Genomic DNA, 27246 nt, shown 5'->3' on the forward strand with positions numbered 1-27246 from the left:
TCCAAATGATATAAAGAATGGAAATCAGAAATAACCACAGACACAGCAGAGGTTTTAAAATAATATAAATAGAGTAGGTGGAATTTTATGGCAATACATTGGAAAACTTAGGTGAAATGGACAACTTCTGGAAAATAAAAGATGTGCTAAAACTGAGAACAAAAATATACCAATAAATATTTTTAAGATGAGTCAGTAGTTAACTATCTCCATTCCTCCTCCTGAGATACAGACAACACAAGACTTTATTAGGCCCAGAGGGTTAACAAGCTCAGGACTGTAAAACTCTCAATTCTTCTCCAAATGGACTTAAAATTTCAATCTAGATCAAAAAGGTTTTTTGGTGGAATTGAAGGGTTTCTTTTAAAATGTATATATACAATCTGGGTGCCGGGGTGGCTCAGTCGGTTAAGCGTCCGACTGCGGCTCGGGTCATGATCTCACGGTTCATGGGTTCGAGCCCTGCGTCGGGCTTTGTGCTGACAGCTCAGAGCCTGCTTCGGATTCTGTGTCTCCCCCTCTCTGCCCCTCCCCTGCTCATGCTCTGTCTCTCAATAATAAATAAACATTTAAAAAAAAAAGGATAAATTGAGTTCAGTGTCACTGCCATGAAAAGTTGTCCACCCTATGTTATTATGGAAAAAAGAGATTGTATAATGGTTATACAGTAAGATTTCAGTTTTGTGAACCGAGGGGGAAAAAATCCCTTAAAATATCCGCAGGAATATTCACCGACTAGTCCTGGTGGTGATGTGGGTGGAAGGTAGCGATAGGATTGTGTCTGTGTTTATGGGTCAGACATTTCTGTAAGGTTTGAATTTTTCACCAAGAAAGGGGATTCCTTTCATACACAGAAAAATAAATAAAGGTTTAAAAACAAAGGCAGTAGCAATTCCAGGTCGCTGGGAGCTGGGTGGCCAGGTGAGCCTGAAGCTTCGTGGAGAAGGGCACCATTGACAATCTGGAGGACAATCAGAGACTCAAGCCGCCTGCCCACAGGCACATCCGACCCTGGGTCGAGTTTTGTTTGACCTGCGCAGCACTGACAATTATTATAAATTAGTCGTCGTTGCTTAAAATACATGATTTCACACAAGAAGTAAGGATTCCTGGCTTCTCCAGGAGCCTCACGGGGCCCACCTCCCCAGTGAGAGCTGCTTCCCGTCCCCAGGGCCAAGTTCACTCTTGCTCATTACCTGTCCCAGCTCCTTGGACATTGGCTTCCTTCCCTGGGGCAGGCGTCGAAAAGGAGACAATTCTCGGCACTCCTTGACGAGCGATGCCCACTCCTCAACTCAGCTGGGTATCGGCTCCAGGGGGCACACGTCAGAAATTCCTCCCATCATTTATCTGACACGCATTTATTCAATTGTTTCTTCTCTCTATGGAGCCCCTGCCCGTGTGAAAAGGAATGAAAGGCAACCTCATTAGACGGGAGCCAGGAGGCCAGCAGGGGGAGCTCTCACGCCCAACATTAGCTGTCAACCGCGGAGCCAACGGGGAGGGAAGGAACTCGCGAGCGATAGTTCCTACTTTTACTGACCATCCCAGCGGGAGGAAGGCACATTTCTTCTTCCTCCAGCCACAGCCCAGCCAAGGACAGACAGTCGCAGCTCAGCCACTGAGAAGCCACCATACGTCAAGCTCCCCGTTTATGACTCCCGACGCCCCACTTGCCTCTATCAAAGAATGGCCATCTCCTTTGTTCGGGGACTTGCCTGCGGTTTTACCGCGGCAGCTTGCTCGTCCCGGATTGTAAATTCTCAGCGATTCCCGAGCAAGCCCATCCTTTGCTGGGAAAACAGCTCGCTGTGCCGGATGATGCCACATGGGGAGAAAAGAGTTGTGCGCTCTACTCAGCCTTGCCCAAACTGCAAAACTGTAAGGAATGAAACGGCGGTTGTTGGTGCAAACCTTTAGGTTTTAGGGTGGTTTGTTTCACAGCGATAGACGGCCCAAACAGTGGGCATCATACCCGTTTTGTCTCCCCGTTCCCAGCCCCAGGCCCAGGGCCTGGTACAAAACAAGAGCTCAGTGAATATTGAAGGAGGAAATAAGCAAACGTTTGGGTAGATGAATAGATGGGTGGATACGTGCATTGTCTTGGGCCTGATGGCCCTGAAGTGGTCGGTTCTGGCCGAATCAGGGACACAGAGGGCAGCAGCTTCGTGGAGAAGCGAGGGGACAGTCCCTGTTGCGATTGTTTGAAATCATTTCCTCCTGCACAGGGTTCCAGTCAGAGCCACTTGAGGTGGCATACCACAGGCAGTGGGGACCCGGCTGTTCCAGTGAGATGACACTGCCATCCAGGGGCCTGGAAGGCTCCGCGGTGCCACGGTTTGGGAAGCACAGGGACAGAAGGAATACCTGGGGGGGGGGGGGGGCAGGGGCGGGGCTCTATTTCACTGGGTTCCAGAGTTAAGTCTCCCATGGTTGCCACGGAACAGCTGAAGCATATGTGGTTTTTTTTGTTGTTGTTGTTTTGCTCTGTTTGGCTTCGTTTTATCATTCCAACCTCTGCAGTCCAAGAAGGCAGCTGGAAGGAGCCTGGGACAGCTGCCACGTGAGCCAGATGGCTACACCCGCTTCCACTCCCTGCTCTGACAAAGGCCTTCCCAACCGGACATTGGGATTCCCGCGTGGTCGGCTTCAGCCCGCCTCCCCCCCACCCTTCCTCATCCCCTTTGTGTTGTCGTCAAGCCCACTTTGTCCTCGTGCCACCCCACTCTGCTGGTCTCTTTGGCAAAGGTCTCTTCTCTATGCTTTTCTTCTCCCGTTTGCCCGGAAAATCCCTAGGGCTCGTCTGAGACACTGCCAAGCATCGGCTGTAAACCCAAGTGAATCTCTCCCTCCTCTTGGCGCCCGTGGCACCGAGCCAGTGTGAACACAATCTCGTATGACCCCGTATTGTAATGGTTCCCGCGTCTGTGGCCTCCGTCGGCACAGGGTTTGGAATGGTGAAAACTGCTCCCTTGTGGATGCTGCAAATCGTAAGGATTATCACACAGCCCGTGTGTGCTGAGCTCTGACTGGATGCCGGGCGTGGTTTTAATTCTTACAACGGTCCCACGAGCCAGGTTCTGTGATCACGCGTGGTTCGTGGACGAGGAGACCGAGGTACAGAAAGACTGAGCAACTCGCCCGAGCTTTGCAGAGCTGCTAGGGAAAGACAGTCAGTCCCGAAACCCAGGCAGGGTGGCCCCATAGCCCTGTTCTCACCCCTCTTACTTTATACCTTGTCCATTTTCTCAATCCCCGTCCTGTGACAAGCTGCCGTCGTTTTTTGTTTGTTTGATTTTATTTTTTTAATTTAATTTTATTTTTTTTTAATTTTTTTTAACATTTATTTATTTTTGAGACAGAGAGAGACAGAGCATGAACGGGGGAGGGGCAGAGAGAGAGGGAGACACAGAATCCGAAGCAGGCTCCAGGCTCCGAGCCATCAGCCCAGAGCCCGACGCGGGGCTCGAACTCACAGACCGCGAGATCGTGACCTGAGCTGAAGTCGGACGCTTAACCGACTGAGCCACCCAGGCGCCCTATTTGTTTGTTTTTTAAAGTAAACTCTAAGCTGAACGTGGGGTTTGAACTCATGACCCCAAGATCAAGAGTCGCATGCTCTACTGACTGAGCCAGCCAGGCACCCCGAGGTGCCATTTTATGTATTTATTTATTTATTCATTTTTTTATCAAATTATTTTTCAGTTTTTATTTATTTATTTTGAGAAAGAGAGAGAAGGAAAGAACAAGTGGGGGAGGGGCAGAAAGAGGGGGACAGAGGATCTAAAGCAGGCTCTGTGCTGACAGCAGAGAGCCTGACGCGGGGCTTGAACTCACCAACTGGGAGATCGTGACCTGAGCCAAAGTTGGATGCTTAATTGACTGAGCTGCCCAGGCGCCCCGCAAGTTGCCATTTTATTGCTGAGAAAGTAAAAGCTCAGAGAGGCTAGGGAACTTAGCCAGAGTCACCCTGCTGGGTGTCTCTGAGTCCTGGCCGAGCCGGGACTCTGTCTGGTTCCCCAATACAACTTAGCACTTCTTGTGAGCCAACAGGCCCCACCGTCCGGACCCAGGTCCCCCGGGGCCTGTGGTGAATTACGCCCCTAACCCAAGCAGTGTCTGGGCTAAGCCTTTCCCCACAGTCTCTGGGAAAAGCCAGGGAACAGTCACCACCAGGCTAGACAGCCTGAGTGTCATCGGAGGGCAGAGCAGAGACCGGGAGCCACGTCGTAACTCTGAACGCAGGCCCTGAGGGCAACTGTAAAGGGACGTAGAATACAGGGGTGGGCTAAGGACAGGTCCAGGGACAGCACCTCTTACACAAATGTACCAAAAAAGGTATTAGGGGTGGGGCACCTAGGCAGCTCAGTCAGTTAGGCATCCAGCTCAGGTCATGATCTCATGGTTTGTGGGTTTGAGCCCTGAATCAGGCTCTGTGCTGACAGTATGGAGCCTGCTTGGGATTCTCTCTCTCCCTCTCTCTCTGCCCCTCCCCTGTTTGTGCTCGCTCTCTCTCTCTCTCTCTCTCAAAAATAAATAAATAGGGGTGCCTGGGTGGCTCAGTCGGTTGAGCGTCGGACTTCGGCTCAGGTCACGATCTCGCAGTTTGTGGGTTCGAGCCCCGCATCGGGCTCTGTGCTCACAGCTCAGAGCCTGGAGCCTGCTTCAGATTCTGTGTCTCCTTCTCTCTCTGCCCCTCTGCCATTTGGGCTCTGTCTTTCTCTTTCTCTCTCAAAAATAAATAAACATTAAAAAAAAATAAACTTTAAAAAAAAAAAGGAAGGTATTGGGGGCAATAAGGTGATGGCTTGGGCAATGAGCGAGCGCTCAGCCGATCAGCACACGTTTACAGGGCCTGTTAGGTGCCAGGCACAGGGCTCTGTGCTGGGGGCTTGGTAGAGAACCAAAAAAAACTTCCTGCCCTCATGAGCCTTCTCGCCTGGTGCAGGAAATTTGGGACACACACTTTTCCTTCTGCCGCTCTCCCATCAGAATGGACGGGGTTTCCCTCCTGCCCTTCATTCAGTCGTTTCTTTATCCAACAAGTATGTACTGAGTGCCCACCATGAGCCAGGCCTTGTTCTAAGTGTGGAGAACGCATTAGTGAGCAAAACAGATAAAGGTCCCACCTCGTGGAGCTTCCGGCCGATAGGCAACAAAGAAACAAGGAAACACATAGAGAAGTGTTGACTTTGGGAAATGAGGAGGGGAGGGGAGGGGGAGCAGATGAGGAGGACCCAGAGGGTCTGAAAGGAGGAGAGACAGTCCTTCTATCCCCGCAGAGGGTGTACGCAGAGATGTGGGCTCGGGAGATCCAGGAGGACAAGGGAATGAGCGTGGGAGGTTGGAGGCTCGAGAAGTCACGACCAGTTATCTCAGAAAGAGGGACAGCGGGGGTGGGGGGCACCTGGGTGGCTCAGTCGGTTAAGCTTCCGACTTTGGCTCCGGTCGTGATCTCGTGGTCTGTGGGTTCAAGCCCCATGTCAGGCTCTGTGCTGACAGCTCAGAGCCTGAAGCCTGCTTTGGATTCTGTGTCTCCCTCTCTCTCTCTGACCCTCCCCCACTCTCTCTCTCTCTCTTTCTCTCTCTCTCTCTCTTTCAAAAATAAATAAACATTAAAAAAAAAAAAAAAAAGAGGGATGGGATCCACACGGACAAACACAGGAGAATGTAAGGAGGTGTGTGCCCAGAGACTCCCGTGGCCCAAGTTCACAGTCAAGCAGCCTTCTGCTTATCATATTTGCTTCTCCTCAGGTGCAGGTACCTCGTAGGCGGGTGAATGGGTTCAGCCAGGGCGTGGTGCTCCTGGGAGGTGTCCATGCGTTCTGGACACTCGTCTAGGCAAGAGGCGGCCCCTAATTCTCCTCCCCTTGAGTGGGCGCTGGGCTGGGTCATTCACTTCTAATGAGTAAATGGTGGCTGAAAAGTGTGACATCCAGTCACAAGAGGCACTTTGGCTTCCTGCTTGCCCTCTGTCTTGGGTCACTCACTCTGGGGGAAGCCACTTGCCATGGCGTGCAGACACGCAGGCAGGACCACAGGGTCGGAGCTGAGGCCCTGCAGCCCACAGCCATGAGAGTGAGCCCCCAGGGAAGGGGACCCTCCAAGCAAGTCTTCAGATGATGGCAACTCAGGCCGACATCTTTTTGATTGATTGATTGATTGATTGATTGGCATCTCTCTCTTTTTTTAAATTTAATTTATTTTTAAAATCTCCATCCAAGTTAGTTAGCATATAGGGCAACAATGATTTCAGGAGTAGATTCCTTAGTGCCCCTGACCCATTTAGCCCATCCCCCCTCCCACAACCCCTCCCGTAACCCTCAGTTTGGTCTCCGTATTGAAGAGTCTCTTTTGTTTTGTCCCCCTCCCTGCTTTTATATTATTTTTGCTTCCCTTCCCTGATGTTCATCTGTTTTGTCTCTTAAAGTCCTCATAAGAGTGAAGTCATAGGATTTTTGTCTTTCTCTGACTAATTTCGCTTAGCATAATACCCTCCAGTTCCATCCACGTGGTTGCAAATGGCAAGATGTCATTCTTTTTGATTGCCGAGTAATACTCCATTGTATCTATATACCGCATCTTCTTTATCCATTCATCCATCGGTGGACATTTGGGCTCTTTCCATACTTTGGCTGTTGTCGATAGTGCTGCTATGAACATGGGGGTGCATGTGTCCCTTCGAAACGGCACACCTGTACCCCTTGGATAAATGCCTAGTAGTGCCATTGCTGGGTCGTAGGGTAGTTCTATTTTTAGTTTTTTGAGGAACCTCCACACTGTTTTCCAGAGTGGCCGCACCAGTTTGCATTCCCACCAGCAGTGCAAAAGAGATCCTCTTTCTCCGCATCCTCGACAAATCTGTGGTTGCCTGAGTTGTTAATGATAGCCATTCTGACTGGCGTGAGGTGGTATCTCAGTGTGGTTTTGATTTGTATTTCCCTGATGATGAGTGATGTGGAGCATTTTTTCATGTGTCGGTTGGCCATCTGGATGTCTTCTTTGGAGAAGTGTCTATTCATGTCTTTTGCCCATTTCTTCACTGGGTTGTTTATTTTTTGGGTGTTGAGTTTGATAAGTTCTTTATAGATTTTGGATACTAACCCTTTATCTGATATGTCACTTGCAAATATCTTCTCCAATTCTGTCGGTTGCCTTTTAGTTTTGCTGAGTGTTTCCTTTGCTGTGCAGAAGTTTTTATTTTGATGAGGTCCCAATAGATCATTTTTGCTTTTGTTTCCCTTGCCTCCGTAGATGTTTCGAGTAAGAAGTTGCTGCGGCCAAGGTCAAAGAAGTTGTTGCCTGCTTTCTCCTCGAGGATTTTGATGGCTTCCTGTCTTATGTTTAGATCTTTCATCCATTTTGAGTTTTGTGTGTGTGTCTGGTGTAAGAAAGGGGTCCAGGTTCATTTTTCTGCATGTCGCTGTCCAGTTTTCCTAATACCACTTGCTGAAGAGACTGTCTTTATTCCATTGGATATTCTTTCCTTCTTTTCAAAGATTAGTTGGCCATATGTTTGTGGGTCCATTTCTGGGTTCTCTATTCTGTTCTATTGATCTGAGTGTCTGTTTTGTGCCAAGCTCCGGCTGACATCTTGATTGCAAACCTCACGAGAGATGGCAAGTCAGGACTTTTAGCTCTGTTGCTCCTGAAGTCCTAACCCATGGAACAGAGAGGGAGTAAATTGCTTTTTGATCGAAACCACAAAGCTCTGGGATAATTTTTCTACAACAACAGGTAACTAATACACCAAGTGTCTTTGACAGAGGGGCCATTGGAGGGCAGGCTCCCATCTGTTTATGCAAGAACCCAGGCTCCTTCCACTTTGTGGCTCTGCCATCACCTGGGGGCCCACGGAGTGCCCTGGAGACCCTCTGCATTTGGCCGGAAGTCAGGGATATAGAAAGTGAGGGAGATTGTTAGGGAGCTATTTAAATGCCACACCTGGTAGTGAATAATAAAATACAACGAAACATGGGATGAGGAAGTGACATTTAAAAGGGAAGCGAAAGAGGGGCGCCCGGATGGCTCAGTCAGTTAAGCCTCCGACTTCGGCTCAGGTCACGATCTCACAGTTTGTGAGTTCAAGCCCCGCGTCAGGCTCTGTCCTGACAGTGCGGAGCCTGGAGCCCAGAGCCGGCTTTGAGTTCTGTGTCTCCCTCCCTCTCTGCCTCTCCCCCCACTCAAGCTCCGTCTCTGTCTCTTTCTCAAAAATAAATCAACATTAAAAAAATTAAAATTGTGAAATACTTGATATGTACAAAATAGTTGTCAAATGTACATAAACCATGGAGTGAAATAATAAACACCAAATTTGAAAAACAAAACATTGGCAACATGTCTGTTTCTCCATTGCCTCCTCCCAACACATCTCCCTGACTTCCACACCCCTACTTTTTATTATTGTATTTTTTATTTTTTTATTATTTATTATTTAAAAAAATTTTTTTTAATGTTTATTTATTTTTGAGAGAGAGAGACCGAGAGACAGAGGGTGGGCAGGGGAGGGAGAAGGGCGGAGAGAGAGGGAGACACAGAACTCGCAGAGGGCTCCAGGCTCCGCACTGTCAGCACAGAGCCTGACGTGGGGCTTGAACTCACGAACGTGAGATCATGACCTGAGCCAAAGTTGGACGCTTAACCCACTGAGCCCCCCAGGTGCCCCATATTATTTTATTTTTTAAAGTTTATTTCTTTGAGAGAGACAGAGAGAAAGAGCGCACACACGTGGCGGGAGGGTGGGGGGCAGAAAGAGAGAGGGAGAGAGAGAATTCCAAGCAGGTTCTGAGCTGTCAGCGCGGAGCCCAACGTAGGGCTCGATCCCACCAACTGTGAGATCATTACCTGAGCAGAAAACAAGAGGGGGAGGCTCAACCGACTGAGCCACCCAAGCGCCCCTCCATGTCCCATTTTCAGTGACACATTGAGCAGATTCCACATTTTTTAGTGCCTAGCATGGGACTTGATAAATGATACATATTTATAATAAATGGTAACTGTCTCTGACCTTACTTTGCTTGGACGCATTCTCTCTCTCTCTCTCTCTCTCTCTGTCAAAATAAAAAATAAATATTTTTTAAAAAAATAATAAAAAATAATTATTCTGAATCAATCTTGCCAGAGGTTTGTCGATTTTCTTGGTATTATCAAAGAACCCAATTTTGACTTCAAAATTCCTTTTCTATTTTAGTCATTTCTACTCTTATATTTGTTAAGTTTATTCCTTCTACTTTTGTTAGGAATGTTTTTTCTCTTCTTTTTTTAAAGCTATTTATTTTGAAATAATTTTAGGCTTGCAAGAAATTGCAAAAACGGTGCAAAGAGTTCCTGTATACCCTTCACCAAACTTTTCTTAATGCTAACATCTCACACAACCACAGGACTGTTCTTGAAACCAGGAAATTAACAGTGCCATAATACTATTAGCTAAACTATAGACCTTGTTTTATTTGTGCCAATGGTCCCACTAATGTCTTTTTCCTGGTCCAGGATTCCAGGATTCCAAATTGCGTATCACTGCTGTATTATTTATTGTTATGTGACAATTACCCTAACACTTAGTAGCTTAAAACAACAAATATATATATATATACATAATATATATAATATAAATATAAATGTATTTATATATATTTATATTATATATATATATTTATATATATTTATATATATATTTATATTTATCTATATATAAATAAACAGATGACTGTGGTCATCTGACGTCTCGATTAGGACTGGGGGATCCGCTTTCAAGGCGGCCTATTCACGTAACTGCAGGAGGCTCTAGTTCACGACCACGTGGGGCTCTCCAGGGTGCTGCTGGAGTGGCCTCTGGCTTCACCCAGAGAAAGGACAGCTGGAGTCGCAAAGTCCTTGATGACCTAGCTTCAGAAATCACGCTGTGTGGTTTTCACAATATCCTGTTGGTACACAGGTCAGCCGTGTTCCATGAATAGCAGCCTCTCTCAGGCCGTTTTGGAGGCTGGTTACCACCCTCGTCAGGCCTCCCTGGTCTCCTCCAATCTGGAACAATGTCTCAGCTTTATCTTTCTTCCATGAACCTGACACTCTTTTTGTTTTTTTTAAAGCGTACTGGCCAGCTGTTTTCTAGAATATCCCTCAACTTGCATTTCTCTGATGTTTTGTGATGCGTACTTTGAGATGATTCGCTTTGGGTAAGAATACTCCAGAAGTGAAGTCCTCTTGTAAGTCCTGCATCTTAGACCATGGTGTTGGTACGTCTTATAACTGGACACGTACACTTTGACCACTTGGTTAAGGTGGTGACTTCCAGGTTTTTCTCTTTGTGATTAGCAAACATCTCTGGGGAGATACTTTGGATTGATGTAAATATCTTGTTTCTCATCATACTTTACTTACTAATTTTAACATCCATGAGTGATTCATGCAACAATTATTACTGTGGGGTTTGCCTAATGATGATTTTCTACTTCTTTTCATTTTTTAAATGTTTATTTATTTTGAGACACAGAGAGAGAGAGGGAGCTCGCGCATGTACAAAAGAACAGGGGAAGGGCAGAAAGAGAGGGAGAGAGAGAGTCCCAAGCCTGTTCCTGGCTGGCAGCGCAGAACCTGACGCGGGGCTCAAACTCACAAACCATGAGATGCTGACCCGAACCGAAATCAAGAATCAGACGCTTAACCGACTAGGCCACCCAGGTGCCTCCTGATTTTCTGTTTCTATCATTCCTTCCCCATTTATTTATTTATTAGAATCCTACTTAAAGAAGAGCTGTTTCTTCTACCCCATTTATTTATATGAGTATAGGCTCATGCATATTTATTTTATTTTTAAGTAATAATCGATTACTATCTGCGATGGTTCATTTTACGTGTCGGCTTGACTGGATCACGAAGTGCCCAGATATTTGGCTACGTATTTTGGGGTGTGTCTGGAGTGTGTTCCAGGATGGAATGAACGTATGAATCAGTGAATTCAGGGAAGCAGTTAGTCCTTCCCAAAGGGGGTGGGCATCATCCAGCCCAGTGAGGGCCCGAAGAGAACAAAAGGTGGGGGAAGGAAGCATTTGCCCCTTGCCGGACTGCTTGAGCTGGACATCATCGTCTGCTGTCGCTTCTTCTGCTTTTTTTTTTTAATTTTTAAATGTTTATTTATTTCTGAGAAAGACAGAGTGCAAGTAGGGAAGCGGCAGAGAGAGAGGGAAACACAGAATGCAAAGCAGGCTCCAGGCTCTGAGCTTGATCAGCACAGAGCCCGACCTGGGGCTCAAACTCACGAACTGCGAGGTCATGACCTGAGCCGAAGTCGGACGCCCAACCGACTGAGCCACCCAGGCGCCCCGATGATAAGTTTATACTTAAAAAAAATTTTTTTTAATGTTTTTATTTATTTTTGAAGGAGAGAGAGAGAGAGAGAGAGAGAGAGACAGAGCATGAGCAGGGGAGGAGCAGAGAGAGAGGGAGACACGAAATTCGAAGCAGGCTCCAGGCCCTAAGCTGTCAGCACAGAGCCTGACGTGGGGCTTGAACTTACGAACGGTGAGATCATGACCTGAGCCGAAGTCGGACGCTTAACCGACTGAGCCACGCAGGCGCCCCCATAAGTTTATATTTAATGTCTTTGATTCCAATCCAACACTACCCTTTTCCTTATTTGTAACTTCTTATTTCAACAGTGACAAATCTGTTTCTCTTCATCCACAATGTATTACTTACCTGCTCAATACAAGTATATACATATTAGATAGTTTCAGAATTTCTAACCCATACGGCTCTGAAAAACAAATAATGTAATTAAAGTGCAGCCTTTGTCTTTTGCTTTACTGTATGTAATCAAAATACTGCCAGGCGACCTTCAGTATGGTTATGTTACTCGTTTTTAATGCAGCTAAGTTCATGCCTTACTGTTTATTTTCCTTATTAGGTACCCCCCCACCACATTCTGGTTGACTTTATTTATTTCTTGTTTTGGGGAGCAGGCAGACCTAAGAGTCAGCACTATACAAAAATTGTACTCAGATTCTTCCCTTACCCCTTCTGTGCCGGTTTCATTCCTGAATTCTTTCTTTCTTTCTTTCTTTTTTAATGTTTATTTATTTTGAGAGAGAGAGAGAGAGAGAGAGAGAGAGAGTGGGAGAGGGGCAGAGAGGGAGAGGGAGAGAGAGAATCCCAAGCAGGCTCTGCACTGCCAGCACAGAGCCCGACGTGGGGCTCGAACCGACGAACCGTGAGATCATGACCTGAGCTGAAATCAAGGGTCGGAGGCTCAACCAACGGAGCCACCCAGGCGCCCCCTGGATTCTTTCTAACCCGTTTCCCACCTACTCCATAAAAGTAATAAATGTCATTCGTTCTGGCTTATCTTTCTTGTCTTTCTTTTTGCACAAATGAACAGATGTATGTCTATTTTCTTAAAATTCTCTTCCCCTGTATGGGTAGCACCCTATCTGCTGCTGGAAATTACTCCCTCGTGGTTCATAGAGATTTTTCTCATTTTTTTTTTTATAGCTGCATTGTCTATATGTACCAAATCTATTCACCCACCTCCCACATGTGGTATAGTATGCAAAGTTTGTTTCAATTATTTGCAATGACAGACAAAGCTGCAGTAAATAATCTGCATGTATGGGGCACCTGGGTGGCTTGGTCGGTTAAGCGTCCGACTTCGGCTCAGGTCATGATCTCACGGTCCATGAGTTCGAGCCCCGCGTTGGGCTCTGTGCTGACAGCTCAGAGCCTGGAGCCTGTTTCAGATTCTGTGTCTCCCTCTCTCTCTGCCCCTCCCCTGTTCAATCTCTGTCTCTCTCTGTCTCAAAAACAAATAAATGTTAAAAAAAAAAAATTAAAAAAAAATCTGCATGTATGCTTTCGTATTGTTGGAGATGTATTCTCAGGGGAATTTCCTAGAAGTGGCATTGCTGGGCCAAAAAGTAAGTCCATATGTAGCTTTGCTGGAAGTTGCCAAATTTCCCTGGGGAAGGGTTGTTATACCAGTTCCCGTTTCCCCTGGCGACATATGAGGTCTGTCTCCCCACAGCCTCACCAACAAAATATGTTGGTATTGTTTACTTTTTTACCAATCTGATGGTTGTTTCGGTGTTGATTTAATTTGATTTACTTAAGTGAGTTTGAACATGTTCTCGCGCGTTTGAAAAAGATTCTTACTTTTTGTTTTCAAATTTATTTTTATTTTAGAGAGAGAGAGCAATGTTGAAGAATAAAACATAGTTAACATCCCAGCGTCCAAGAATAAACTATATGTGAACCTAAGAGGACCTTAGGACCTGGGATACCGAGCCAATGTTTACTTTGGGCTTTCACAGAAATAAGATATCGTCGCTAAAATGCTGCGTTCCTATTCCCTGAATATTAGTTCTGCTTAAATCCACATTGCTGAGTTACTGAAAATTAAAGCTTCCTCTTAACGGCTTGCTTGGCTTCCGTAAACTGCTTGGCATAATCATACTTCCCCGTACTCGGTCACCCCATCCTGCTCTAACTAGATTAAAAACTAACATTACGAACAACATGATTCAGCATTCAACTAGCTGGAGTCAGCAAGTTATGTTTCAAATAACTCTAAGGCAATGTGACTGGGGCCCGCCTATTTCAACTACCACCTTTCGTAACCTGATTGGTTTGTGCAGCCTTTATGAGAAATCTTCAAACCTAGTTCGGGGCCAGACTTTTGGGAACTGTTACCCCCCCGTCTGGCCCGGCCGTCATAAACTTGGTTTTGTGCGATCGCTCTTGCTGTTTTGGAGTTCGTACGCGACCATAACCTATAACATTTGGAGGTTCCACCGACATCGTTTTATTTCTCGGACTCCAAAATGTTTCGTCAGCATCTGAACGGAATCCCTAGGGGGGAGCTCCCGAGAGACGGTCCTCGGCCCCGGCTTTCCTTGGCTACAGGTAGGCTAGGAACCACACTTGGCTTCTCCTTTAGGTTGCTGTTTCTGGCCAGATCTGTTGCTGGAGAGGAAGGCTGGACGCAGCTCAAGTTCCCCCAGCGGGTGCTTAGAGGAGACGTCCCTAAGACGCCGCCGGGACTCACTAATCGTCATCCGATTCTTAATTTGTTTTGACGATTCTTGGGTCACCTGCACCTGGTTCTGGTTCTTGGTGGGGCTGATCACCCCTACACCACTGTCCATCTCTTAGTCGTCTTTAGAGTGTCGTTTATCTGTTGTGACCCACTGTTTAACCTCGTTATAGGTCTATCTTCCTCTTCCGAGCCTCGATGCCCCCTCCAATGTACGTTAAATAACTTTTCTGGTTTCAGGAAAAGAGGAAAAAACTATGGCTTTAACCTAAAGCCATCCTGGGTGCGGACATATTGCCACCTGGACTGGCTGACATTCCCTGGGGTTGACTGGAGCCCCCAGAGGGCTCCTATAATCTCAACCTTGCTTATGCCGTCCGCAGGATCTGTCGTGATGTTCATCCCAACCGGGAGCCATATGCCATCACCTGGGTAGATCTTCTAGAAGACCCCCCCGTCCTGGTTAAAATATTGTAAAGGCCAAGGGAAACACCCCGCTGGTCCTCCTTCTGCCCCTGCGCCCCCGACATCCTCTGAAGCCCTTCTACCTGTTACCCAACCGTCAAAGAGGCTCTACCCTGTATTGCAGGAAAACCCAGAGGGAGGGGATTTCACTTCTGGAGAGCAACGGCCGCCCCCTCACCCCTCAGCTCCCCCCTCCGCTGTTAATGCTCAAGATAAGATGGCTAGCCCGCCCCATACCAGGGCAGGGACATCCTTATGGGACTAGACCCCAATCCCCCGAACTCCCAGCCCCCATTCTCCCCCTTCGGCAGACTGCCCCAATTCCTGGCCCAGACGGGCCTCAACCTAGGTCTACTCTAGTTTATACCCCTTTCTCTACCACTGACCTTTACAACTGGAAGGCCCCAAATCCCCCTTTGTCTGAAAACCCCCGGGGCCTGATTGACCTCTTGAGCTCCATTTTCACCACTCACTTACCTACTTGGGAAGATTGTCACCAACTCTTGCAGGTCTTACTGGCTTCGGAGGAAAGGGCCGGAGCGCTCCGGGAAGCCACGAGAGCAGTCCTCGGCCCAGATGGAATGCCTACCACAGACCTTCACCCAGTTGAGCACGTTTTCCCTCCTGCGCCGCCCCAGTGCGACCCTAACATGGATAACGGTAGGGAGCGTCTACTCCAGTATCGCCAGATTCTGTTACAGGGGCTTCGCGCAGCGGCGCGAAAGCCCACCGACCTGACAAAAATTCAATGACACGGTCCAGGGACCGAATGAATGTCCTAGAAAGGCTTTACCAGGCTTACCGCTTATACTCTCCTGTTGACCCCGAGGCAACAGAGAACCGGAAAACCATTAACATGGCTTTCGTTTCTCAGTCGGCCCCAGACATCCGTAAAAAGCTCCAAGAATTAGAGGGATTGGAAGGAAAGGTGATCTCTAAGCTGGTAGAGATAGCTCAACGACTTTTCCAGAGTGGAGATAGTCCAGCCGTTATACAAGGAAAGGAAATAGCAAAGGTGCTTGTGGCCGCATGGGGAAGGCCTCCCAACCACAATAAGGGGATGGGGAAACCTCAACCCCAGCAGAAGAGACCCCGCTCGACTTTAGGGAAAAATCAATGTTTGCATATTGCGAAAAAGAGGGACACTGGAAAGATGAGTGCCCCAAGAAAAAGCCAAAACCTCCCAGCCCGCCTACCGTTTTGGTCGCCCAGGAACAATGACGTCCCCACAGCTCCCCTCTTTCCCTGAGTCCCCAGGAGCCTGTGGTTACCCTCAACATAGAAGGGAAAGAAACCAGATTCCTGGTTGACACTGGGGCTACGTATTCTGCTCTTAAGGAACCCTTGGGACCCGTGACTAAAGAAAAGGTATATATTCAGGGAGCCACAGGACGAACACAAGGCTACCCGTGGACTCATGTCCGAATTACTGACCTAGCTCAAGGGACTATTACTCATTGCTTTGTGCTCGTACCTGATTGCCCATATTCCCTTCCGGGGAGAGATCTATTGCACAAGCTTAAGGCCCAAATTTCCTTTACTGGAAATCCTATAGACTTAAGCCTACCGCCACCTGCCATTCTAGTCACCTGTCCTATATCAGAAGAATATCTGCTCCTAGAAAAACCAGAGCCGAAGCCCTCTCCATTAATAGAAAAATGGAAGGAGATAATTCCTACAGTTTGGGCTGAAACTAATCCCCCTGGACTGCCATTCAACAAGCGCCTCTAGTGATCCAGCTAGCTGCCACAGCCACCCCCATCCGGGTGAGACAATATCCCATCAGCCGGCAAGCAAGGGAGGGACTTGCCAAACACATCAATCGCTTACGAGAAGCTGGGATCCTAATGCCCTGTCATTCCCCCTGGAATACTCCCTTGCGTCCTGTCCCCAAACCTGGGACCTCAGAATATAGGCCAGTACGTGACCTCAGAGAAGTTAACAAAAGGGTGGAGACAATTCATCCTACAGTCCCCAACCCTTATACCCTCCTAAGTGAACTCTCACCTAATCACTGTCTATATTCAGCCTTGGACTTAAAAGATGCATTCTTTGCTTTACCGATAGTCAAAGTTAGCCAGCCCATTTTTGCCTTTGAATGGACTAACCCAGATGGAACTTTCAATGGGCAATAAACCTGGACTCCACTGCCCCAGGGATTTAAAAACTCCCCCACTCTTTTTGATGAAGCTCTCAAAGGGATTTGGTCCCCTACCGGGAGAGCCACCCAGATGTTACACTGTTACAATACGTAGATGACTTGCTCCTGGCCGCTGACTCCTTAGAAAATTGTACAAAGGCTACAGAGGACCTGCTAAGGGAATTAGATGTCCTGGGATATAAAGTTTCCGCAAAGAAGGCGCAAATTTGCCTGGACTCTGTCATATACTTGGGCTACCAACTGCATGCAGGCAAGCGATCGCTGGGGCCGGAAAGAATCCAAGCTATCCTCAACAATCCTAAACCCACGACTAAAAGGGAGATCAGGGAGTTCCTAGGGGCCGCCGGGTATTGCCGCCTCTGGATAGCGGGTTTCGCTGAAATGGCAAAACCCCTGTACTCTGCCACTGGGGGTGAAGGAACTGAGATGGTCCGGGGAGAACAAGAAGATAGGGCTTTTTAGCAAATCAAAAGCGCTCTTACCCAGGCTCCAGCCCTAGCCTTACCGGACCTTACCAAGCCTTTCCAACTGTTTGTACACGAGGCCCCGGGGAATTGCGAAGGGAGTCCTCACCCAGACTTTGGGCCTCTGAAAACAACCCGTAGCCTGTTTATCTAAGTGGCTAGATTCAGTCGCCGCTGGATGGCCCAGCTGCCTTAGAGCGGTTGCTGTGACCGCCATAGTGGTTAAAGAGGCCTCCAAATTGACACTTGGGCAAGACCTCCAGATTATAGGACCTCATGCAGCGGCTGCCTTGTTACACTCCCCGCCGGACGGGTGGATTTCCAACGCGCGAATCGTCCAGTATCAGGTGCTGCTCCACAAGTCACCTTCCCGAAGACGGAGGCCTTAAACCCAGCTACGTCGTTGCCTGATAGCGAAGCGGGGACCCTGCTCCATGATTGCCTGGAAGCAGTGAGTACCCTTACGGGACTGAGGGCAGACTTAAAGGATCTGGTTAGCAGATGTAAAGCTCGTGCTGAAACTAATCCTTCTCCTAAGTTTGATTTGGCAGGACAGAGACTCCGCGGACAGATGCCTGGAGAAATATGGGAACTTGACTTCACTGAGATGAAACATGGACTCTATGGCTGTCATTATCGCCTTGTACTTGTAGACACTTTCTCTGGGTGGGTGGAGGTTTTCCCCACTAGAACAGAGTCAACCCAGGTAGCGGCTGAGAAATTACTCGATGAATTGGTTCCCCGATTTGGCATCCCTATTGGCCTGGGGTCGGGTAATGGCCCAGCTTTCATCGCCCAGATATCTAAGATGTTGGCCAAAAGCTGACAAATAAATTGGAAATTGCATTGTGCTTACCACCCCCAGAGTTCAGGGCCGGTAGAAAGAATGAATAGAACTCTAAAAGAAGCCTTGACTAAATTAATTACAGAAACTGGCGAAAACTGGGTAGGCCTCCTTCCTTTTGCTCTACTCAGAGTATACGTTGCACTTATGTCAAGGGTATCACCCCTTTTGAGATTCTGTTCGGGAGACCGCCTCCTTTACTCCCCACATCAGGAGACGAACACTGGGCTGAAATTTCCGACCACCATCTCCTTAAGGCTTTACAGGCCCTGCAAATTATGCTACCAGCCATCCATAACCTGATCAAGGAGAGCTGGAAGGAACCCCTCCCCTCTGAAACTGAACCATTAGCTATCAGATTGGTTGCTGTCACACCCACGGATTGGACAACCTCTGAAAAAGGGCTATTCGTGTTCGCTTTTTTATCAGGGATAGAATGTTTTATAAGTATTGGATGCTTTTTGTAATTTCTATAACTAGACAGGCACTGTGTAAACACGCCCCAATCCGATGTCAACGGATTGGTCTCAGCCAACTCCACTTCCTATGCCTCCCCTTCGCTCATTTTTTACCTTTGTAGCCATTTCCTAAGTTGGACAAACCCTGTTCTTTTCAAACAAAGAGGAAAGCCCATACTATCACCCACTGGAGCCAAAATGGGCTTCATTGGAGCCAGCCCCCATCCCAAGGGACCAGAATGTCAACACCTTAAAAAGGTGCAGCTTTATGCTTGCCCCTCGGATGGGCCTCCAGATTGTCAAGGCCATGGGCAATTCCACTGTGCCTCTTGGGGCTGTGAGACAGTTGCAGACCGGACTCATAAAGACCCATTTCTATCCTCTATAACTACATTTTCTAATTCTAAAACCCAACACCTGATATCCCTAAAAATTAAAGATGGATGAGACCCCCGATGGAACTCAGGAAAAACTTGGGGACTCAGACTGTATGTGACTGGAAGTGATCCAGGTGTTAAAATCACCATACAGAGATTCAAGGTCCGGGTTACCCCAAGGGCCCCCGTCGGACCAAACCCCATTATTAACCCTCTACCCGATCCTGAAAGATCACCCACCTTGGCTGCCACGAAGGCAACCTTGCTGACAAACACTTCCCCGACAAAGAGACACATAGTGAGGAGACAGACATCTTTAAGGCCTTATGTTATACTTTTAAGTTTTTAAACTCTACTAACCCTAACATCACCCGAGACTGTTGGCTATGCCTGGATCCTAGAACCACTCCTCCCCCCGCCTATTATATTGGAATAGGAACACCAATACCCCTGGGAACAGGAGATAATCGTATCCAGAATATGAGCCACAATCAATTACAAAATAAGGGCCAACGGGGACAACACCCCAGTCTTACCTTAGGTGATCTAAAAGGTCAGGGAACCTGTTTCTATGCAGGAAATTATCAAGTTAATCAATCCCGATATTTAAGCTACTGTAATAGCACCATTCCCATTCCTAAGACCCCCCACCTTGGAGACACCCTCCGCTTCTCAGTACCCCCCACCGGGACTTGGTTTGCATACTCCTCAGGATTAACCCCGTGTTTAAACTTATATCACATGAAAAAATGCTCTGATTTTTGTATCCTAGTTCATCTACTTCCCCAGGTTTTTTATTCCTCGGGGGAAGGTGGCCGGGAACACTCAGGCTTCATTCCACAGTCTAGGTGGGTAAGAAAACCCATCTCTATCATTCTGGTGCCCTTATTGTAGGATTAGGAGTTGCAGGGTCCCTAGGGGTGAGCAGGGCTCCTTTCATTACAGGGGACCAAAATTTCAAACTGCTTAGCAAACAAATTAACCAAGACCTTTCGGATTTAAAAAAAAAAATATGGACAAATGAACAAAATCTATAGACTCACTAGCAGAGGTAATAGTTCAAAATCGCAGAGGCCTGGACCTCCTGTTTTTACAACAAGGAGGGCTCTGTTTAGCCTTAGGGGAACAGTGTCGCTTCTCTGTGACCAAGTCAGGTCTTATTAAACAAAGCCTGGCCCACATCAGGCAGAGATTAGAAAAAAGGGAAAAACAAAGGCACGCTAATCAAAATTGGTATGAGTCTCTCTTCTCTTGGTCTCCCTGGTTAACTACCTTACTTTAGTGCCTTGGCCGGGCCACTAATCTTGGTTGTTCTTATTCTCCTTATTGGGCCCTGCCCCGTAAAAGTACTCCTACAATTCATAAATCAAAGACTCGGATCCATTAAACTCATGGTACTCCGAGGGCATTATGTACCCTTGACGCCCCAGGACAGTTAACTGATACCCAAGGAATCGGGTATAAACCAAAAGAAGTGGGGAATGTTGAAGAATAAAACATAGTTAACATCCCAGCGTCCAAGAATAAACTATATGTGAACCTAAGAGGACCTTAGGACCTGGGATACCGAGCCAATGTTTACGTTGGGCTTTCACAGAAATAAGATATCGTCGCTAAAATGCTGCGTTCCTATTCCCCGGATATTAGTTCTGCTTAAATCCACATTGCTGAGTTACTGAAAATTAAAGCTTCCTCTTAATGGCTTGCTTGGCTTCCGTAAACTGCTTGGCGTAATCATACTTCCCCGTACTCGGTCACCCCATCCTGCTCTAACTAGATTAAAAACTAACATTATGGGGGCGCGTGGGTGGCTCAGTCGGTTAAGCTTCCGACTTCAGCTCGGGTCACGATCTTGCAGTCCGTGAGTTCGAGCCCCACGTCGGGCTCTGGGCTGATGGCTCAGAGCCTGGAGCCTGCTTCTGATTCTGTGTCTCCCTCTTTCTCTGTCCCTCCCCCGTTCATGCTCTGTCTCTCTCTCTGTCTCAAAAATAAATAAACATTAAAAAAAAAATTAAAAAAAAACAAACTAACATTACGAACAACATGATTCAGCATTCAACTAGCTGGAGTCAGCAAGTTATGTTTCAAATAACTCTAAGGCAATGTGATTGGGGCCCGCCTATTTCTTTTTATTTAAAAAAAAAAAATTTTTTTTTAACGTTTATTCATTTTTGAGACAGAGAGAGACAGAGCATGAACAGGGGAGGAGCAGAGAGAGAGGGAGACACAGAATCTGAAACAGCTCCAGGCTCTGAGCTGTCAGCACAGAGCCCGACGCGGGGCTCGAACTCACTGACAGTGAGATCATGACCTGAGCCGAAGTCGGACGCTTAACCGACCGAGCCACCCAGGCGCCCCGGGGCCCGCCTATTTCAACTACCACCTTTCGTAACCTGATTGGTTTGTGCAGCCTTTGTAAGAAATCTTCAAACCTAGTTGGGGGCCAGACTTTTGGGAACTGTTACTCCCCGTCTGGCCCGGCCGTCATAAACTTGGTTTTGTGCGATCGCTCTTGCTGTTTTGGAGTTCGTATGCGACCATAACCTGTAACAGCAAGAATGGGGGAGAGGGGCAGGGGGAGAGAGAGAGAGAGAGAGAGAGAGAGAGAGAGAGAGAGAGAGAGAATCTCAAGCAGGCTCCACGCTCAGCACAGAGGCCAGGGCTTGATCCCACCACCCTGGGGTCATGACCTGAGCCAACATCAAGAGTGAGACACTCAACCGACTGAGTCACCCAGGTGCCCCTGAAAAGGATTTTTATGTCTTTTATTCTGTGAATTTTCCGTTCAGATCTTTTTTCCTTTTTAAAAATCAGGGTTAAAAAAAATTTTTTTTTATAAAAAAATAAAATCAGGGTTTTGGTCTTTTTGTCTCTCAAGTTGTAATAGTTCTTTCTATATTAAGGATATAGGTCGACAAATTTTCTCTTCATTTGTCAGGTGTCTTTGGAAACTGTGAGAGGCTTTTGTTTTCTATTTTATATACAATGTTTCTATGGCTGGAATGTTTTATGGGGATCAAGTGTTAACACGAGATAATTTCAACAGCAAGTAAAAGGCTCCTCTTTAAAGGCTTTAAAATAAAGGACATTTATTATTTCGTATAACAAGAAGTCCGAGTAGGTGGTAAATTCCTCTGATAATTAAGTGGCTCGATGATGTCATCAGAGATCTAGCATTTTCTTATGTTTCTATTCTGACATCCTCAGCGTAATGATTTTTGTCTCCCGATGTGTCCTCTGGTGGTCCTACGATGGCGGTCACAGCTTGTTTATGGCATTTTTAATAATGTTTCATTTATTTTTTAGAGAGAAAGAGCAAGACCGTGCAAGCGGGGGAGGGGCAGAGAGCAAGGGAGACAGAGGATCTGACGTGGGCTCTGCGCTGACAGCCCAGAGCCCGAGTCGGGGCTCAAACTCACGAACTGTGAGATCATGACCTGAGCTGAAGTCGGAAGCTTAACCGACTGAGCCACCCAGGTGCCCCTTGTTTATGGCATTTTTGCTGTGCAAAGATCTTCGTGTGAGGTAGTCAAACTTACTAATCTTCTCTTTTATTGTCTCTGGATTTTGAATCAGAATTAGAAAGCCCTTTTCTACTCAGAGGTTAAAGAGAAATGCACCCATATTTTCTTCTAGTGCTTTTGTGGTTTTGTATTTTACGTTTAGATTCCTGAGCCAACGACTCATGTATAGGGTAAGGAATGGGTCTATTTTTTGTCTTTGTCCATACGGTTAGTCAGTTGCCCCACACCATTTATTATAAAGGCCATCTTTTCTCTAGTCAGTTGAGATGCCTTTGTGCCTCCTTTCCTATACCAAATTTCCACGGTACTCTGTCCCATTGGTTTGTCTATCCATCCAGCACTACTATGCTGTGTTAATTACAGAGGCTTTATAGTATGTTTTAGAGGCTGTTAGTCCTCTGTATAGCGATCTGTCATGTGATAGCTCTCGATCTACTGTGTTTTAGCAGCTTCTGGGTGTGCCAGGAATCTGGGAACAGTGTAGGGTTGAGGACTCTGGCTAATCTAGCTGTTAGGCAAGTCCACAGTCAACTCAAGGCTCCACGGAGGCTGAAGCCTGAAGAGTCACCTTCTAAGCTCACCCATGTGGTTGTGGGTTGGCCTCAGTTCCTCCCTATCTGGAGACCTCAGTTCCTTCCGGCATGAGCCTCTCCATGGGACTGCTCACGGCATGGTTTCCCTCAGAATAACTGATCCAAGAGGGAGAAAGGAAGAGAGGCCCAATATGGAAACCTCGGTTTTTTATAGCCTAGTCTCAGAACTGACATATTATCACCTCTGTTGCATTTTATTGGTTCAACCCAGGAACAGTGTAGGAAGGGATTACAAAAGGAAGTGACGTCACTGGGGGACACCTTGGAGGACGGCTGCCAAATCTTTCTTCCTAGCTGTTGTTGTTCCCAGTATTTTCCTGACTACTTTTTCAGCATGAGCTTTAGCACCAAGTTGTCTAAGTTGCTGGCTATTTCTATTGGGGTTGCGTTAAAATAATAAATTAACTTGGGGTGCCTGGGTGGCTTAGTCAGTTGAGTGTCTGACTCTTGGTTGTGGCTCAGGTCGAGATCCTGGAGTTGTGGGATCGAGCCCCAAGTTGTACTCTGCACTGAGTGTGGAGCCTGCTTGGGATTCTCTCTTCCTCTGCCCCTCTCCCCCACTCGCATTTTCTCTCTCTCAAATAAAAAAAAAAATTAACTTAAGAATAACTGACATCTTTATAAAGTTGATGGAACCCCCATTCCAAGAACAAAGATGTTTTCCCATTTGTTCACACCTACTGCTGTGTCTTTCAGCAATATTTTACTTTTATTTTTATTTTTTTTGCAATATTTTAAAGTTTTCCTCATTTAGGCTTTACAGATCTCTTGTTAAGTTTCTTCCTAGGGAATCAATCTTCTTTGTTGCTGTTGTAAATAAATTTCTCTGCCATTACATCTTCTCATTATTGTTTAGTGTATATAAAGACTATTGCTTTCTGTGTGTTAATTTTCTATCCAGTCAACTTATTTGAAATATTTTATAGTCTGAGTTAGTTTTATCATCGATTTCCTTGGGTTTTATAGGTATACTGTCATTATCTCCAAATAGGCACACTTTTATGTCCTTCTTTATCATTTTTTATGCTTCTAAATTATTTTTCTTGTCTCCCACAAATGGCTAATACCTGTAGTAAAGTGTTGAGTAGCAGAGAAAGTGGGCATTCCTGTCTTTGTTCCTGAACTTCGTGAAATGTTTCTAGTGTTTTCACTTTTAGTTAGATACTGGCATCAGAATTAAGATATATAATATTAGTGGAGTGCCCGGATGGCTCAGTTAGTTAAGCATCTAACTCTTTTTTTTTTTAATTTTTTTTTAATGTTTATTTATTTTTGAGACAGGGAGAGACACAGCATGAACAGGGGAGGGTCAGAGAGAGGGAGACACAGAATCTGAAGCAGGCTCCAGGCTCTGAGCTGTCGGCACAGAGCCCGACGCGGGGCTAGAACTCACGGACCGCAAGATCATGACCTGAGCCGAAGTCGGCCGCTTAACTGACTGAGCCACCCAGGCGCCCCTAAGCATCTAACTCTTGATTTTGGCTTGGGTCATTGAGGTTTGTGAGATCGAGCCTCACTTGGACTCCACACTGACAGCAAGAAGCCTGCTTGGGATTCTCTCCCTCCCTCTCTCTCTGCCCCTACCCTGTTCACACACATGCTCTGTCTCTCTCTGTCTCTCTGTCTCTGTCTCTCTGTCTCAAAATAAATAAATAAATAAATAAGGCATGTAATATTAATATATCATATTTTAAGATTATACAATTGCTGTTATACTTAATAATATGTGGCATTATGTACATATCATACATCTATACATCCATATATTAATGTATATACATATATACTGTATATATGCATATATAAAATATCTCTCAATTTCTATGTTCTCCAATGTTTTTGTGAAAACAGGGTGTTGAATTTTGTGGAAGGTTTTTTTCATCATTAAGAATAAAATCATACGGGGCGTCTGGGTGGCTCAGTCAGTTGGGCATCCGACTCTGGCTCTCACAGTTGGTGAGTTCGAGCCCCGCGTCAGGCTCTGTGCTGCCAGCTCAGAGCCTGGAGCCTGCTTTGGATTCTGTTTCTCCCTCGCTCTCTGCCCCTCCCCCACTCACACTCTGTCTCTCTCTCTCAAAAATAAATAAACATTAACATTTTTTTTTAAAGAATATAATCATACAAATTTCCCCTTAAATCTATGAATATGCTGTGTAATATTAATGGGCCTCTTAACATTGAGCCCATCTTGAATTTCTGGAACAAAGCCCACTTGGTCGTGTGTTGGAGGAGGTCATCCAGAGGACGTGACTGCCAGTCGCCCCGCCAGCTGGACCCAGGCAACTGGGGGCTCCTCACCCTCTCCCCCATCCTCGGAATGTGTGTTCTGCTTGCCTTCCCAGCCCGAGAAGCTGTCCAGGAACACAGCCTGATGATAGTAATGTCATTTTAAATCGGTTTGTTTTCTTATTGTTGAGTTTTAAGGGTTCTTTGTATATTTTGGACAACAGTCCCCTACCCGATGTGTCTTGTGTAAATACTTTCTCCCTGTCTGTGGCTTGTCTTCTCATTCTCTTGACATTATCTTTTTTTTTTCCTTGACATTATCTTTTGCAGAACAGAAGTTTTTCATTTTAAGGAAGTCCAGCTTATCATTTCTTTCTCTCGTGAATCATGCCTTTGGTGTCGTATCTTAAAAGTCATGATCTTACACCTTCAATGTCGTGTTCTATGTCAATTATACCTCAAAAGGACTGGGGGCAGGGGAGTCATGGCCAGACCCAACGTCGGCTAGATTTTCTCCAATGTTATATTCTAGGAGTTTTATAGTTTTATATTTCATATTGAGGCATATGATCCATGTTGAGTGAATTCTTGTGAAGGGTGTAATGTCTGTGTCTAGATTCGTTTTTTTTGCGTGTACATATCAAGTTGTTCCAGACCAATGTTGAAAAGACTGTATTTTCTCCACTGTATTGCCTTTGTTCCTTTGTCGAAGATCAGTTGTTTATATTTATGTGGCTCTATTTCTGGGCTCTCTATTCTGTTCCATCGATCTATATGTCTACTCCCCCCCCCTCCCCCGCCCCCCACACCACACTGTCTTGATAACTGTAACTTTTCAGTAAGTCTTGAAATCAGGTAGTGTAGTCCTTCTGCCCTTCGATATTGAGTTGGCTCTTCCGGTCTTCTGCCTCTCCAGGTAAACTTTAGAATCCGTTTGTTGATATCCACAAAATTACTCGCTGGAATTTTTGTTAGGATTGCACTGGATCCATACATCAAGTTGGGAAGAATCGATATCTTGGCAAAGTTGAGCCTTCCTAGCTATGAATATGGAATATCGTTCCATTTATTTAGTCTTTCTTTGATCTCTTTCATCCGAGTTTTGCAGTTTTCCTCATATAGATTTTGTATACGTTGTAGATTTATACCTCAGTATTTCATTTTCGGGGGATGCTAATGGAAATGGTTTTGTGTTTTTAATTTCAAATTCGACTTGTCCATTGCTTGTGTATAGGGAAGAGATGGACTTTTTTTTATTTTTAAGATTTTATTTTTAAGTAATCTCTACACCTAACGTGGGGCTCGAACTCACAACCATGAGATCAACAGTCACATGCTCCAATTGAGCCAGCCAGGCACCCCAGAAAGAAATGGACTTTTGTATATTAGCCTTGTATTCTGTAAACTGGCTATAATCACTTATTCATTCTAGGAATTTATTGTTGATCCTTTCAGATTTTCTACATCAATGATCATACCATCTACAAACAAGAATCAGGTTTATTTCTTCCTTCCCAATCTGTACCCCTTTTATTTCCTTTTCTTGTCTAATTGCATTAGCTAATACTTCCAGTGCAATGTTGAAAAACAGTGATGACAGGGCACATCCTTGCCTTGTTCTTGATCTTATTTGCACAGCTTTGAGTTTCTCACCATTAAGTGCGATGTTATCTGTGGGGTTTTTGTAGATACTCTTTATGAAATTAGGGAAGTTTCTCACTACGCCTAGTTTACTGAGAGTTTTTATCGCGAATGGGTGTTGGATGTCGTTGAATGCTTTTTCTGTATCTACATGTGATTTTATTTTATTATTTTTTTAAATTTTTAATGTTTATTTTATTTTTTGAGGGAGAGGGAGAGAGAGAGACAGAGTGGGAGGAGGGGAGGGGCAGGGAGAGGGAGAGGCAGAATCCGAAGCAGGCTCCAGGTTCCGAGCTGTCAGCACAGAGCCCGACCAGGGGCTCGAACCCATGAACCGTGAGATCATGACCTGAGCTGAAGTCAGACGCTGAACCGACTTAGCCACGCAGGCGCCCCCTATTTTATTTTTTATTTTAGAGAGAGAAATAGCAAATGGAGGAGAGGCACAGAGAGAGAGAGAAAGAGAG

General features: G+C 46.1%; 2 long non-coding RNA genes across 2 annotated transcripts; one reads left to right on the forward strand and one right to left on the reverse strand.

Moving 5' to 3' along the window:
• Nucleotides 1–635: 635 nt before the first annotated feature.
• Nucleotides 636–2081, reverse strand: LOC122231316. The gene is made up of 3 exons (XR_006208506.1): nt 1544–2081; nt 1197–1393; nt 636–1042 (listed from the first exon to the last, which is right to left on the reverse strand). It is a non-coding gene; the product is annotated as an uncharacterized LOC122231316 (long non-coding RNA).
• A 12896-nt stretch (nt 2082–14977) lies between these two features.
• Nucleotides 14978–27235, forward strand: LOC122231377. Its single transcript, XR_006208590.1, has 3 exons — nt 14978–17567; nt 17655–19643; nt 27197–27235. It is a non-coding gene; the product is annotated as an uncharacterized LOC122231377 (long non-coding RNA).
• The last annotated feature ends 11 nt before the right edge of the window (nt 27236–27246 follow it).

The sequence above is a fragment of the Panthera tigris genome, chromosome D1, assembly GCF_018350195.1.
Source record: "Panthera tigris isolate Pti1 chromosome D1, P.tigris_Pti1_mat1.1, whole genome shotgun sequence".
Lineage (NCBI taxonomy): Eukaryota > Metazoa > Chordata > Mammalia > Carnivora > Felidae > Panthera > Panthera tigris.